The following is a 16,798-nucleotide window of genomic DNA, read 5'->3' on the forward strand; positions in this document are numbered from 1 at the left end:
AACTTGACTGGGATTTCTGACAAGACATGGCAAGGTGAGATCTTGGCAAGGTGGTTCTCAGAGGTTTGACATAACTTGGATTTCAGACTGATGATCTCCCCCAGAAGGTGGGACCATAAAGGCAAACTGATCTCTATTAGTGCCTTTTCCCTGGTTGCCTCAGGGATCACCTCTTCAGTTCCTGTCCAACATACCATTCAGGACCTCATCAAAAGTACTTTACCCAGATTTTAGCAAAGCTTTTTTTTTTAATTTTTTTTTACTTGCTAGCATTACATTTTTCCAATAGTTTTCAACATTCATTTTTGTAAGATTTTGAGTTCCAAATTTTTCTCCCTCCCTAAAACAGCAAGTAATCTGCTATAGATTATACATATAGTTATTTTAAACATATTTTCATATTAGTCATGTTGTGAAAGAAAAATCAGAAAAAAAGGGAAAAACAATGAGAAAGAAAAAACAAACCAAAAAACTGAAAATAGTATGCTTTGATTCACATTAAATCTTCACAGTTTTTTCTCTGGATGGATGGCATTTTCCATCCCAAGTATATTGGAATTATCTTGGATCACTGTTTTAGCAAAGCTTTTTTGTTAAGGTATTTTAAATTACTCTTGTAGAGAAGATGGAAAAATATAGTCTCAGAACTGGTTGAATGGCAAGAGCCAAAGTAGATATGGATGGTTCAGTATCAATGTGGCAAGAAGTGTCTGATGGAGGACACCAGGCCCTGGACACCCTGCTATATAAGAATTTTATCAGTGGCTTAGATAAAGATATAGATGCTATATTCATCAAATTTGCACCTGACATAAGTATGGAAGAGATATCTACTATATAGCTAACATAACACTACTAATGACTATTCAAATAAGGATAATTAAGATCATGAAAGGCCTTGAGTGTATAACATGTCAGGATAAGTTTAAGGACATAAAAACTTTTTAGATAAAAAAATAATATTTTAGGACATTATAGCTATGTTTAGGAATTGGAAGGATATGAGGAGAAAAAAAGATTAGACTTGTTTTGATTGGACCTAGAAGACAGAATCAGCAGCAAAGAGTAGAAGTTTAAAAAAATATATGATTGAGATAGGACTGATTTCCTAAAAATAAGATGTGTTACTCCTCCTTGATGGTCTTCAAACAAAGCATAGGTGACCATTTATTTGGTCTTTTATATGAGAAGTTCCTTTTGTGTATAGGTGAGATTAAATGGCTTCTGAAGTCCTGTCCAACTCTCAAATTCTGTGATTTTGTATTTCCTTACATGTGGACACGGTTTTCTCCATAAAATGTAAGCTGCTTAAAGCCAGGGATTGTTTTATTTTTGCCTTTGTATAACCCAAATTCAGCACATAACAGAATCACCTAGTATATAAGTACTTCTGGTAGAAGATAATTTTGCATTACCCTACCATGTGAATGGGAGCAACTACTTTCCACTGGTCTCATAACCAAACTAGACTGTATCTTTAAAAATTACCAGACTAGGACAGTCTCATTTTTTCTCTCTTTCCAATGGCTTCTAAAGGTGAAGATTTTATTAACTCATAGTATGAGCATCATGGACTAAGGGTAGGGGAAATTACTTTCTCTTGCTCTTAGACTTTGCATTCCAAGAAATGAGAGGCTTTAATCTGATTTATTTGCCCTTTTCAGTAGACACTGTACAGTAGAGTTCACAGACCCAGGAGTTTAAACCATGGTGACTTGGGACAAGGATGCCAGGCCTAAAGTTGTTGTCAGTCAATAATGGAAACCCTGAGAATCCAGGTGTCAGATTAGAACTCTGGGAGGGGTTGGACTTAGAATTTGGTGGGATTGTGCTATATAGAGACTGAGTCCCTTCCCCAGAGACCAAATGAATTATCTGAAATATCAAGTCCCCCAGTTGTTAAAGGGACTAGACACAGTGGTCCTCAAACTTTTTAAACAGGGGGCCAGTTCACTGTCCCTCAGACTGTTGGAGGGCAGGACTATAGTAAAAACAAAAACCCACACTCTGTCTCCGCCCCTGAGCCCATTTGCCATAACCCAGCAGGCCGCATAAATAACCAAAGTTTTTCCCTTGTAAAAGCTAATCTATGAGTGGATCCTATTTCATGGAATCAAGGTCCTGAGGGTCCCTCAGATTCAGGGAACACAATTAGTGGTAGCTTGAGTCAATGTCAAAGATTACATAGCCCCAATCCTCTTTAAGAGTATGGGAGAATGGGGGCAGCTAGTGGATAGAGCATCAGCCCTGAAGTCAGGAGGATCTGAATTAAAATCTGGCCTCAGACACTTGTGTAACTGGGCAAGTCATTTAACCCCAATTGCCTCAGCAAAAATAAATAAATAGATAAGAGAATGGGAGAATGCTAGAGGAGTGAAATTTAACATTCTTGGCATTCATTTGGGGCTAGACACAAAATCCATCCCTCCACCAAATTTCTCATTACTGACTAGAGCACCGTCACCCATCCAGTTATCTAATTTCACAATTTAGGTGTTATTTCACAATCTAAATAGCTGTTTACATTTCTGTCACTACAACAGCTCACATCTGTGTTCCTTCCTCTCCACTCATAAATACACCATTCTCATGTCCTTAGACTACTATAATAGATTACTCTTTAATTTTCTTACTTCATGCTTCTTCCCACTTTGATCTATCTTCCACATGCCACCAAAGTTATTTTTCCAAAAGTAAGATATGGCAATATTATATACATCCTTCCTATGCTATTCAGTAAACTCAAATGGTTTCATATTACCTCTAGGATCCAATATAAATTCTTCTGTTTATCAATAAAATCTGTAACCTGGCTTCTGCCTACCTTTTCAGTCTTCCTACTTATTACTCCTCTCCACAAACTCTACCTTCTAACTAAATTGATCTCCTCTGCCTCTCTCATCACGCTCAATCTTCTATCTCCAATTTTTTCACATCCTTGATGAATGAAATACATTTTCTACTTACCTCCTGTTAGAATATCTGATTTCTTTCAAGACTCTCTCCTTTGTGTGTATTTTGTATATCACTAGTTATTTGTGTGTTTTCTCCCTCACTAGAATGTAAACCCTTTATTTGACATTAGGAACTATTTTTTTACCTTTCACTTTCTCTCTGTCTCTCTCTCTTTCTTTCTCTCTCTCTGTTTCTCTCTCTTTGACTCTGTCTCTCTCTCTGTCTCTCTGTCTCCCCAGTACTATTTAACCTTTTGGAAGTCAGGTTATCTTTTACAAACTTTACAAAGGAATAGTTACTTTAAAAATATACCAAGTACAAACCTACAAATATTCCCTCTCCAATATGGAGGGCATAATCTCTCCTATTCCCCTTAAATGTCTACTTGAGAGAGGGAATAAGGCTCACAATTTAACTCAAGTCTTACATAGCATATTTTCATCAAATTTTAAAGCCAAAATCCTCCTGAACTTTAATCTGGTCTAGTCTAGGTCTAGTCTCCACCCCCACCTCTACCCCCATCCCTTTCTCAGAATTTCCCTGCTGGGCTAGCGGCAGCACCTAGCCTGGGATCCTAGTTACAAGGTCATCATGGGTCAAGCACCTGGGTCTCTGGATTTCATTGCCTATGTCTAGAACTGAAAAGGCAAATGAAGCAAAGCAAAACCTCAAACTCATTTCTTGGGGCCCCAAGGTATTAGTAGAAAGAGAAAGTAGTTTTTCTTCCCATCCAGCTGAGTGAATGGAGACAATGCCAGGGTGAACAAGACCTTTCCTCCTGGATGCCATTTAAAAGGAGAAGATAAATTTGTCCCAATCTGGTAGTTTTAAAGATCCAGCCCAATGTGACTGTATGGAAAGCAGCTGTTCCCACCCACACGTAGGGGAATGCAGAATGTTTTCTCCCAGTAGAAGATTCCTGCTGTCTCCCACAAGAGTATTTCCATATTCGATGATCTGAGCATTTGCTTATTATGAGGAAAGTAAGATTCTGGGAATTTGAAAAGCTTTCATAAAGTCAAATAGACGCTTAAATTTTTGTTGGTTTGGTTTTGTTTGTTCTATTCTAAACCCAGTGTTCTTTCCACTACAGTATGCTGGGACTCCCCAGGGTTCACACCAGCAAGGAGCCCAAACAACTCATTAGTCATCTCATTAAGTCTCCTGATGATGGTGCATTGGTCTGGTTGCAAACATTTCTCCTTATCCTGTCCTTAGTAGAAATGAAAGACAGCTCATCAAGCAGTAGCCTAATTCTGCTTCAAATTCAGACAAAACAGCACCTTCAACCTACAGAGTCTCCTTAGTTAGCCTTGAGTATTATTTTTCTATCCCTCTTCTAGCCAAGTTCAAAGAGAGAAGTCTTAATAAATAACCATCTAGCAGATCCTCAGATGATTTATGTCCGCTTATTAAGCACTTCTGCTAACGAAATTATCACTTCTTCCTTTAGAATCCTCCCCAATTAGACTCCCGGAAACTTAAGCAATAGGACGAGCTGCCTAATTGGCTAGAAAAGGGGCTTCTTAATGAAGAGCTGTAGAGCCGGAGGTAGAAGGTAGCTGGAGGAAATGACTTCCTTTGGAAACCAAGCATTACTCTTCTGATCATCAATTTTCTATGGTAACCAGACTATTAACTCTATAAGGAGGTGGCTAGTATATCACCTAAAGCAACTCCTACTTCAAAAATAATGATGATAACTAACATATAGTACTTTAGAATTTGCAAAGCACTTAGTAAATATTCTCTCATTTGATCTTCATGATAACCCTTTGAAGTGGTCACAGTTAATAACTGTGAGGAAATTAAGGTTTCTTAAAGTAAGACCACTAGTAAGATCAAATTAAGTTGGAACTTAACGTAGTTGCAATCATTTAAGGCCTGGTTACTTTCTTTATTTCTCTTTCTTTTTGTAAACAAAGTTTATAAATATTTTTAATATCACCTACAATTCCCAACTTATTCCTCACCTGTGTATACCCAAAAGGTATCTCTCACAGCAAGGAATAAAAAATGGGGGCCGGGCTCAGTTGAGCAAAGAAAAGATTGACCTTTATAAGTAGTGTTTCATATTAATAGTTCCCTACCTCAGCAAAGAAAAAAGACCTAGTTATTTTCAGTGGACCAACATGGGAAGCAAAGAAAGAGCATTTCTTTGACCTGAGATGTAATGGTTATAGTTGGGCACAGTGTAATTTGAATACTACTGGGTAGACCAGCCCCCCAACTTCTCTCATCTAAAATTCCACTTTAGATTATAGGATTGTAGATCTCAGAAACTGTATAATCCAATCTGTTTATTTTACAGATGAGGAAATTGAGGTTCAGAGAGGTAAGATGATTAGGTCAATGTTACACCCTCATCTGTAATATAAACATCACCAGAAAGAGCACATATTCAGTCTCTTAGCACAGCAAGGGAAATCTTTTAACCAGATTCTTATCGACTTGGGATAACAGGATAGTAGGGGACATATTAAATGGGGAGAGAAATTTGGGGCAGTAATTGATAAGCACAAAGACCTATCAGCATGACAGGAGAAGAGAGGACACTCAGATGAGAAAAAGGTTCAGAGTAATGAACGGCATCAGGAGCCCATTATTAGTGAGTTCTTAAGACAGGTAGACTTAAGGAGAGAATGCTACAAATTTGACTTGCCTGAAACTTCTCAGAGCCAAAGAAAACATTGCTTTGACTTTCAAGAAGTGTTATACAAACCCAGTATTTCCAAACAAGTTAGTCCCAGTTAGCCATGAAATGAAAATAATAACTTCCATTTCTATATTTTAAAAAATTTATAAAATTCTTCCCTGACAAGATTAGCATAACATGAGATAAGCAGCAATGCATATGTCTTCCCATGCTTCTCAATATTCTTTATAGTCATCATTTCTTACATCATAGTAATACTACAATTTGTTCAGCCATTTCTCAATCAATGGGTAACTACTGTTTACAGTACTTTACTACTACAAAAAGAACAATAAATATTTTAAAGTTTGTGTGGAATGTTTTTCCCTCTCTTTGGTCTTAGTGTTCTTGCTTAGCAGTGTGATTTCTGGGTCAAAGGGCATGAATATTTTATGGACTTTCTTTGCATAATTCCAAATTGCTTTTCAAAATTATTAGATCAATTCACAGTTCCACCAATAATATGTTAACATTCCTATCTTTCTACAACCCCTTCAACATTAACTATTTCTATCTTTTGTCATTTTTTCTAATTTCCTGGCCACAAGATGAAACTTGAATATTATTTTGGTTTACATGTCTCTTATTAGTAGTAATTTAAAGCCATATTTTATATAGTCCTTAGAATTTTACATTCCTCTTTTGAAAGCTGCTTGTTTATATCTTTTAGCCATTTGTCCACTGGACAAAAAGAAGTCAATATTAATAAACATCAGCATGGTCTGCCACAAGATAATACCTGGAACAGACCCCTCTGTTGTGGGTTGAATTTTAGCTTTGCAAAGAATGCATCTGGAAAAGTTAAATGACACTAATGCTTTTAACATTACATCTCTTCTTATCAATTCTGCTAGGAGGTTTATTCTGCTCTTAAGAAGAAATCTCATGAGATGAATTTTGTCTGATAATGGTCCTGGCTCCCACTGCCTGTCAACAGGTTTCACCACATAATGGGTTGTGGTAAATTTTTATCCTCCATTTTTGAGTCTCTTATTCACTGTTAATTTTTTATCTGCTTTCATGAGAAAGAAATGTGTAGCTAGGTTGTATGTATTGGGACCTGAACATTAACTGTCTTACAAAAACAGGACCTATGATAGAAATAACCTCCTTTCTCCTGACTTTTTATCCTGTTCTCTCCCTATGGAAAAACTGGCCTTGTTTTGCCATAATTCCAATTAATCCTTCAATGTTTTAATATCCCACACAAATCCCAACTTGCCAGATTTAAGAGAAATCAAAAGAGGGGTTGTGGTGATATGATCTGTCTTTACAACAGATTACAAGGTCTTTCAATTAAACAATAGGAAGTACTGGGCTTATATCCCAAAGAGATCTTAAAGGAGGGAAAGGGACCCACATGTCCAAAAATTTTGTGGCAGCCCTCTTTGTAGTAGCCAGAAACTGGAAACTGATGCATGCCCATCAATTGGAGAATGGCTGAATAAGTTATAGAATATGAATGTTATGGAATATTGTTTTATAAGAAATGATCAGCAGGATGATTTCAGAGAGGTCTGGAGAGACTTACATATGCTGATGCTAAGTGAAATGAACAGAACCAGAAGATCACTACAACAACAACAAGACTATACAATGATCAATTCTGATGGACATAGCTCTCTTCAACAGTGAGGTGATTCAGGCCAGTTCCAAAGGACTTGTGATGAAGAGAGCCATTTGCCCCAGAGAGAAGACTGTGGGAAATGAGTGTGATTTATAGCATAGCTTTTCACTTCTTTTGTTGTTTGCTTGAATTTTATTTTCTTTCTCATTTTTCCCTTTTTTATTTGATTTTTCTTATGCAGCAAGATAATTGTGGAAATATATATAGAAGAATCTCATGTCTAACACATTGACTTACTTGCCATCTAGGGGAGAGGATGAGGGGAAGGGAGGGAGGAAAAAATGTTGGAACACAAGGGTGAATGTTGAAAACTATCTAATGCATGTTTTGAAAATAAAATAAAATAAAAAATTTAAAAGAAGTCATTTCAGGGCTCCTGTGAGGCCAGAAGAAACTTTTAAGAACAAAGACTATTATACCCCTTTTATGAAAGAAGCCCGGAGTAACATCTTTGTCTTAAATAAGCTGAAATAACCTCTAAGACTATAACCTAAAAGATCTGATAAATCCATATTCCTATAGAATAAGAGGCCACATTGTAGCTAAAGACCAGAAGATTAGTGCAAGACATTAGTACTTCAGCTGTGTTGACTAGAAGTAAGCAACAAAAAATATCCTAGGATAAATACTAGCAGAAAGCAGTATAACAAAAATGAACAAAAGACCTCAGCCCAATAGTTGTTCAATGCCATCATCAGAAGAAACTGGTAGCTTTGTGGTGAAATAAGTGACAGTGTCAAAATTATGAGTTACCATAGTGATGCATATTGAGGCAACTAGGTGGATAGGATCTGGAGTTAAAAAAAAAAAAAAAAAAAAAAAAAAAAGACCAGAATTTAAATTTGGTCTCAAACCCTTTCTAGTTGCATTACCCTGAGGCAAGTTATTTATTCTCCATTGACCTTAATTTCCTAATTTAGAACTTGAGGGTAAAAAGGGCACTTACTTCCCAGGGTTGTTATGATCTTTAAATGAAATAATATTGTAAAGTGATTGACACAATGCTTTCCACATAGTAAACACTATATAAATAGTAAGTATTATTATTCTCTCTATATTCTCTATTTCTCAGTAGTGTGTGAAGGGAACCTTTTTATCACTTTTTAAAACTGTATATTGTAATTAAGTTTTTTCTTCTTTGACTTAATTTGACCCCTTTTTAGGAGAAGGGGTAACAAACACATCAGTGTGGGTTCTTAAGCTATGATTTTCATCAGACACTGACCCACAACTTGCCTCAGACATGAGTTAGACTTTAGGGAATTCACTAGTGAAAGGAGATGCAAGTGCTAAAAGAGTAGATCCATTTTAAATATGTAAAAGATTGCTGTATTGCTATCAGGAGTTAGGAAAAGGAATGAGATAAAAGAAAACCTATGGTTATTCTTAAAGAAAATTATAGAGCATTGATTTTTTTTTAATATAGTAACACTAATTACATCACACTATCTAGAAAGAACGAGGCAAACCCCTTAACTCTGTCTGCTTCATTGTCCCTCATCTGTAAAATGAGCTGGAGATGGCAATGGCAAACCATCCAAGTATTTCTGCCAAGAAAACCCCAAATGGGGTCATGAAGAGTCAAACGCGACTGAATAACAATCATAGAGAGAATGCACCTAAGTTCCTCAAAATATTGGGCAAAGAGTAGAGAAGAGAAAAGGATTGGCCATTGGACTACAGATAACTTTATGGCAGTAATAGGATGAAGATTCACATGGAAACTTTTTTCCTAGATGATATTCAAGGATCCAATCTAGGAGATTTCTTGTATTCCTATATGAATCAGTCTTCTGTATGCATAGTGAAGGAGTGTGCTAAGGTGAAAAACTGGTTAATAACTAGAGGAGGTGACACTTTCCCCTCTAGATGGCAGCAAACTCCGTACAACTTTGATCACTCTTTGTTCCCAATGTAAAATACTCAGATTGAATTACAGAATCATGGATTTAGCTAAAAAATGTTTACTCCATTCCCCTCCTTTTACATTTAAGAACAACGACTCCACATGATCTGTCCAGGAGGGAGTAGCAAAGCTGGGATTTGAATTCCAGGTCCTTTGGGCTCTGATTTCCACCTCTTTTGTGGAGCAAAACTCCATGTTTTCTTCTTAGGACCAGGAGGGCACATATTTAAGCATCCTCTTGCCCAGTGTATGTCACAGGTGAGAAAAATTCAGTTCTTTCTGATTCTGAAAAGTGTTCTATCTCAGGGCTTCTTAATTTTTCCACTAGTAACCCCTTTTCCTCCAAGAAATTATTACACAACTTCAGGTAAATATATATAAAATACATATATAATCAAACATTAGCCGATAATAAATCATAAAGAAATTTATTTTAAAATAATACATATAATTTTGTCCTTTATTAAAGGACATTCATACTAATTAGATAAATGTGTTTATTTATTTTTACATAAAGAATTAAATTTTGGCAGAAAATTTTATACCTTTTACTGTTGCCAAATTTTTTATGACCCCCCCCACACACACATTCAGTTATGCAACTGGAGTCACGATCCATAGTATATTCAGTAGAAATTTAAGGAACTGGATTTCAATCTTAGTTCTATACCTACTTCCCCCAATTTTTGAATGTTACTCGGGTCAATAAATATCTGTTAAATTCCTACTATGTGCCAGTCACTGGGCTAAGTGAGGAGGATACAAAGAAAGGTAAATGATGTCCCCTATTCTCAAGGAACTCACAGAGACTATTGGAATTAGAAACAATTTTTTTCAGCATATTCTCTGTACTTTAGTCTCCTCTTTTTTGAAATGAACATATCACAATAATTGCTGCATTACCTACTTCACCAGGTTCAATTGAATAAATCTTTATGGAGAGTTCTCACCAGGACCAAAGCAACAACTTTGTAGAATGATATTGCTGGAAAATTTATTACAGGCCTTTAGAAGAATACTCAAGATGTCTCAGATATCATAAGACAGTGTAAGATTAACTGTCAAATTAATTGTAAATATAAATACCATTATCCTATTCTAAGGTATTATAAGAAATAACAGAAAGTTGTGAAAAATAACTAACATGTCAAATGATAGTCAATTCAAAAGTTCTCAATAGGACAGAATGATTGGACAAAATCTAGCAAAATGGAAATTAGTAAAGTGAAATACTTTTAATTTAAATTCAACACAGATATGTGGCATTTCCAAAACCTTGTGTTTTACAAAGTTCCTTAAATTATCTCATTTGAATCTCAAATATATTTGCTAAACACAACAAATGTCATTATTATTGTATAGGAGAAACTCTGGGATATCAAATGCCTAGTTCAGATTAATACACCTAGTAAGTGCCCGAAGGAAAATTTGAATCTAAGTCTTCCTGATTCTGAATCTAGCATATTATACTTTATTTTATACTTTCTCTATAGATAGGATTCTGTGGAAAAGATGAAATCAACTGAATTGTCAGAGGGTTATCCTGACAGCAATCCTAAATTCATTTTCTTTCCTGGATGGTCTATAGATCGTCTGTCTACTTTATGTTTTGATTGTGTCTGTTCATGAATTTCTATGACTCTCTTTTGTCTTTGGTGACTTCTGCAAGATGAAATAAAATATGTAATATGCATGTGCTTCTTTGAGAATCATATAGGAGTTGGGGATGCTTTTTATTCATATTTGAGGATACTCAGATATGAACATAAGGAGATATTCCTAGTGTGATTCTGGGTGAAGATAATGAGAGCCAAAGAATAATTTCAATGATAAGAACTCTCTTGTGGCCAGTCTCCAGGACTAAACCCACTTCATATGTATCCATGGTTTGGGAGCTTTGGGAATAGTTCTAGGCTGTAGGTGCAATAGATAGAACACTAGATCGCTATCAGGAAGACCTGAGTTCACATCCAGACTCTGACACAGCTATATGATCTTGAGCAAGTCATCTATCTTCTGCCTCAGTTTCCTCAACTATAAAGTAAGATGATAATAGCACCTGAATCACAGGGTTATTGTGAAAATCAAATAAAATAATATTTTAAAGTGCTTGGCACCATGCCTCACACATTGTAGGTGCTTACTAAATGTTTGTTTCCTTCAAATTCCCTTATTAGATACAGTAATTATTTGTGTCTTATCCATCTTTGGTGTTTACTATATAAGAACAGGAAGCATGCCTTATCTAAACTTTTTCCCCCTAGCACCTAACGGTTGTTAGTTTGTCTGTCTGTCCATTAATCTCTCTTTTTGTCTCTTTAAAACTACCAATTTTTCTCCCACCTTGGCCAAAATTCTGAATAAAAGCATTGCATAAGAATCCTTTATCAGACCTTAGTTTATCAAACTCATAATTATTATTTAATTAATAGTTTTTAAATTAATTAATACATTTAAAAATATTTTTAATGTCTTCCACATGCTCCTTGTGCCCCAAATGCATTGTATCTTCTTTACATACTCATTAGCAACTCATAATTAAATGTAATCCTTGTTTGAATAGATATTTTATTGAGATTGTGGAGAATGTTTCTGCCTCTTTAAGAATCTGCTAAGAGCTTAAATATTGTTATAATTTGCAAAAGGTAAGATTGGGCACCTAAGTAGTACATTAGGTAGACTGTCAGGTCTGAAGTCAGGAGGACTCATATTCCTGAGTTCAAATCTAACCTCAAAAACTGCTATGTGACCCTGGGCAAGTCATTTAATCCTGCTTATTTCAGTTTCCTCATCTATAAAATAAACTGGAGAAGGAATTACAATATTTCTGCCAAGAAAATCCCAAAAGGGATACGAAAGAGTCAGACATGACTGAAAACAACGGAACAAAGAGTTAAGATAGAATATTGAGAGATAAAATGTCTCTGTGGGCAATTTTAAAAGTCAGTTAAGAAAAGACTTAAAGTGAAGTGGCTCTCTCTATGAGTCGGGGAGAAAGTACTTGTTTTATCTGTAATATAAGAAAATTGTGAAGACTCTAATGTATCAAAAAGAAAGAAGGTGAGGATGAACTTCATAGTCTCTTCTTCTTTCGTGTGAAAACTTGTCTTGAGTGTTATTTTGTAAGTAAATTCTATAAAAGTAATTTGCAAAGAGAATTCTCTGAAGAGCCTGAGACAAGCTGAGGGATTGTTTCTTGTTATTATTAAAGAGAAGACAAAAGAAAGAGGACAGATGTTAATGAGAAATAATAATATATTTAAGAGAATTTAATCATTATCTGGGATGATTTGAAGATAAGGGAAGAGGAATCAATTATAGACATTGAATTTGAGATAACTTGGGCTAGAATATTGCTCATAGACAATATATTACAAATAAGTTTTTTAAAAATATAAACATATGGAAATGTTTTATATCAATTATTGACCCTGTTTATTACATTACATATTCAGTAATTTTAATATTAATTATAGAAGATAGTGGATAGAGAGGTGGCCCTTGGTTCAACTTAGACTGTTTGACTGTGAAACTTGACTTGTTTCAACAATGAGGTGATTCAAGTCAATTCCAATAACTTGTGATGGGAAGAGTCATCCACATCCAGACAGAGAACTATGGAGATTGAATATGGATCAAAGTATAGTATTTTCACCGTATTGTTGTTATTGTTGATTGTTTTCTTGTATTTTTTCTTTTTACCTGCCTTTTCTTGGGTAGCATGAAGAATGTGAAAATATGAATTGCACGTCTAACCTATGTCAGATTGTTTCCTGTCTAGGGGAGGGAGGTGGGAGAAGGGAGGAAGAAAAAGTTGGAACACAAAGTTTTACAAAGGTAAATGTTGAAAACTATCTTTGCATGTAATTGAAAAATAAAAAGGTATTTTTAAAAAACAAAAAAAAAGGTTTTTAAAAATAAATTGTTCACAAGACTATACGATGACCAATTTTGATGGACGTGACTTTCTTCAACAATGAGATGATTCAAACCAATTCTAATTGTTAGTAATTAAGAGAGCCATCTACACCCACACAGAGGACTATGGGAACTGAATGTGGATGACAACATAGCATTCTCACTCTTTCTGTTATTGTTTGTTTGCATTTTTGTTCTCCTTCTCAGGTTTGTTTTTTTTTTTTTTCTTTCTAGATCCTATCACTACAGGATATCCAGAATGAGAAACCAATAGGAAGTTGGATTTGTGAGACTAGAACTCAACAAAGTGATAACTCATTAAGATTTGAGAATCATCAGCATAGAGGTGATAATTCAAGTCAGAGGAACTGATGAAATCACTAAGTGAAAATGGATAGAAGATAAGAGGGACAGAATAGAGCCTTGTGAGTGTAGGACATTCACTGATAGTAGGTATGACTTGGATGAAGATTTATCAGAGTAAATTGAGAAGAATCAGTTAGGTAGGAAGAGAATCAAGAGAGGGTGGTATCAAGAAAACCTAAAGAGAATTTTAAGAAGAGGATAATTAGCAGTGTCAAAGGTTGCAGAGAGGTCACAAAGGATGAGAAGTGAGAAAAGCTTATTGGATTTGACAATTAAGAGATCATTAAAAACTTTAGAGAGAGCTTTTTCAGTTGAATAATGAAGTCAAAAGCCAGATTGTAGACAGAAGAGAGTGAAAGGATTTGCAGTAATTGTAGCCACAAAAGAAAAAGAGATAAAATAATAGCTAGCAAGGATGGACAGATTAAGTGAAGATTTTTTGAGAACGATGGAATATGAGCATGTTTGTAAGCAGTAGGGAAGCTATAGTAAGGGTTTAATCTAAATAATTAATGACAAAGATTATAAATATATTAATAAGAAATAACTTATCCAAGTATAACTATAAATTACTACAAAGCAAAGGAGCATAAATTTAAATATATAACAATCAAGTTGCAGGCTTAAGATTGGTGATCTAAAAGCACTTATGTTTTAAGGTTCAAATAAGGTATTGACTATAAAGCACTTTGCCAAACTTACAATGCTATTTTTAAAAAGTCTGTTAATAGTAGTAGTAGCCCTACTGTCTGAATAACCTCATTCCCTAAGCCTTCTACTGCACTCCTGCTAGAGTTCAGTGTTTACAGAGCAATAGTGGGGTGTGCTAGTAAATGATTAACAATTAAGCTGAATATATGCACACACTTTTTAAAGTTTAATCTGCATTATTAACACTTTAAGTGTCGATGATTAACATACAATAAATCAAATCCTGAATTGTAGCAATGGCTGAGTTCTGAGGAGTAAATGCTCATATTGACAATTTTTTGTCAGTCGTTCAGTCCTGTTGACCTTTCATGATCCTATTTGGGGCTTTCTTGGCAGAGATCCTGGAGCAGTTTGCCTTTTCCTTTTCCAGTTCATTTTATAGATAAGGAAACTGATCTAACAGAATTAAGTAATTTGTCCAGAGTTACATAGTTAGTAAGTATCTGAGGCCAGATTTGAACTCAGAAAGATTAGTCTTCCTGACTCCAGACCTAACACTCTATCCACTACCCTGACACTGAAAATCTAACCGTCAGCCTTCAATAATTAGACCTAATTCAAACGTACCCCAACCTACTAATGTGTATAGTCAGACTCCTGATTCCAAAAACCTTTACTACATGTGAGGCTTCATTCTTCATAATCTGCTACATATGAAGAATTTATTTTTCAATTACACAAATTAAAACCTTGGTCCTGCTCTACTACTCTATTTTCTCAGCCTCCATAAAGTAAGGCAAGATGCCATTTTACCTCAGTTTCAAAGGTGGATGGAGGCCAAAGGCAACAGAAACGGAGCCAAAGGGAACATGAGAAAAGTTACCTGGTGAACTAAAACACTCTCTCTCTCTCCTTTCCTATATGAGCCATATCTTCTATAAAAACCAACAGATATCTAACTTTTAAAAGAGGAACTGAATGGCCTTGAAAAAATAGCAAGAGGCTGAAGAATAAAAGAACCAAGATTTCTCAAAGCAACTTTTTAGTCTATCTGAAAGTTCTCTATTTGGTATCAAAATAGAAATGGTTTTAAATCCACTTTCTTATGCAAACTAGTGTGACTGTTAGTCTTTCTTAGGCATCGCCCTAAAGGAAATCCAAATACAACCAGGTATACAAACATGCCCAGTTCAAGCTCTGTTTATGTCTATGAGATTATGAATTATAACTTAATTGCCTTGTTTGAAAAATGGGGATTATAGCTTTACTTATCTCCCAGGATTATTTTGAATATCCAATGAAATACTTGTAAAGTGTATTGCAAATCTTAAGGCTTTATATATTGATAGTTAATATCATTTTTATTGTCTTTTCCTCGTCCTGTAAACCTAGCAAACAGGTTTGACTAGCACTGCCCATCTCAGGAATATGCTTTATTGTGTGAGCTCTTGTTTGGTCACTGGATTTTACTGGATTCTTAATGAGCCCTTAGCTTTGCAAACTTTTCCTCTAAAAGGAAAAAAAAAGCTTTATAAATGTTTTGTGCTATTTTTATCATTACAAGGGTCTTATATAAAGAGCACAAGAGTAGCTTTCAGCACTTGGGGAATAGAACATAAAGAAAAAAAAATTTGATCCTATATCTTCCATATTTTGATTCTACAAGGATTTATAATTTTACAAGTTCTTGGTTCTTCTTCCACCCTTGAAAATCCATGACTTGAGAGATAGTCTTTTTTCTCATTTTGGGGTCAGGAAAAAATTCATCAACTGAAAGCCAATCTTCTGATGATAAGCTTCAACAATGAATAAGCAGATAAAAACTTTAAAGCATTATATATAACAACCATTGTGCTAAGTCACTGGGAATATATATATAAAAAGCTAAATAGTTCTTGCTGTCAAAGAGAATATATTCCAAAAAAGAGGGAGACAACATGTATACAGGAGTGATAGCCCAAAAAGGATATTGTGATATAGGAAATCTCAGGTAAAAGGCACAACAGGGATGTAGATAGATCCCCTCTAATAGTTGCTTTGATTATGATTCCAAAGTTTGGAAGAGAGAGGGGAAAAGAGGCAATTTGGGAGAGAAGAGATAATGTAATATGATGTATAACTAGGATGGGTAATGCATGACTGGATGAATATATTAAACCTTATGAGTCATTCAATAATTAGGACTATACTGTACTATACTGACTGGAGTTCCAGCTGAAAATCTCCTTTCATAACACAACAACAGAACACATGAGAGCATGTAAGCGAATATTATGTAGAGTATAGTTATTTGAATTTAGCCAGATTAGTCCCTGGCTTGCTGTCATAGTATTCAGGAATCCCCATATCAGGGCGAAGTATCAGAGGAGGATGTAGAAGAAATCTTCCATATGGATGATGTTACCTATGCAGATACTTGCATCAGTTCAATCTCAGCACTGTGTCCTTAGGGAAAGAAAGTAATAGAACTCATTTGTCTCTTGCATTAGGGATAATTATGAGATACAAAAACAAAAAAAGACAAAATAAGACACATGAGGAAGGAAATGATATTTAAAATGATGAAGTGTACATTGAATATCAAATGTTTAGATTTAAGATCTCCAGATATAAATAGAATTAGAATTAGAAAGGAATTTAGTCATCTACTCCAATCTCCTCCTTTTAATATATGAGGTAT

This window comes from Sminthopsis crassicaudata, chromosome 2, assembly GCF_048593235.1.
Source record: "Sminthopsis crassicaudata isolate SCR6 chromosome 2, ASM4859323v1, whole genome shotgun sequence".
In the NCBI taxonomy this organism is placed as follows: Eukaryota; Metazoa; Chordata; class Mammalia; order Dasyuromorphia; family Dasyuridae; genus Sminthopsis; species Sminthopsis crassicaudata.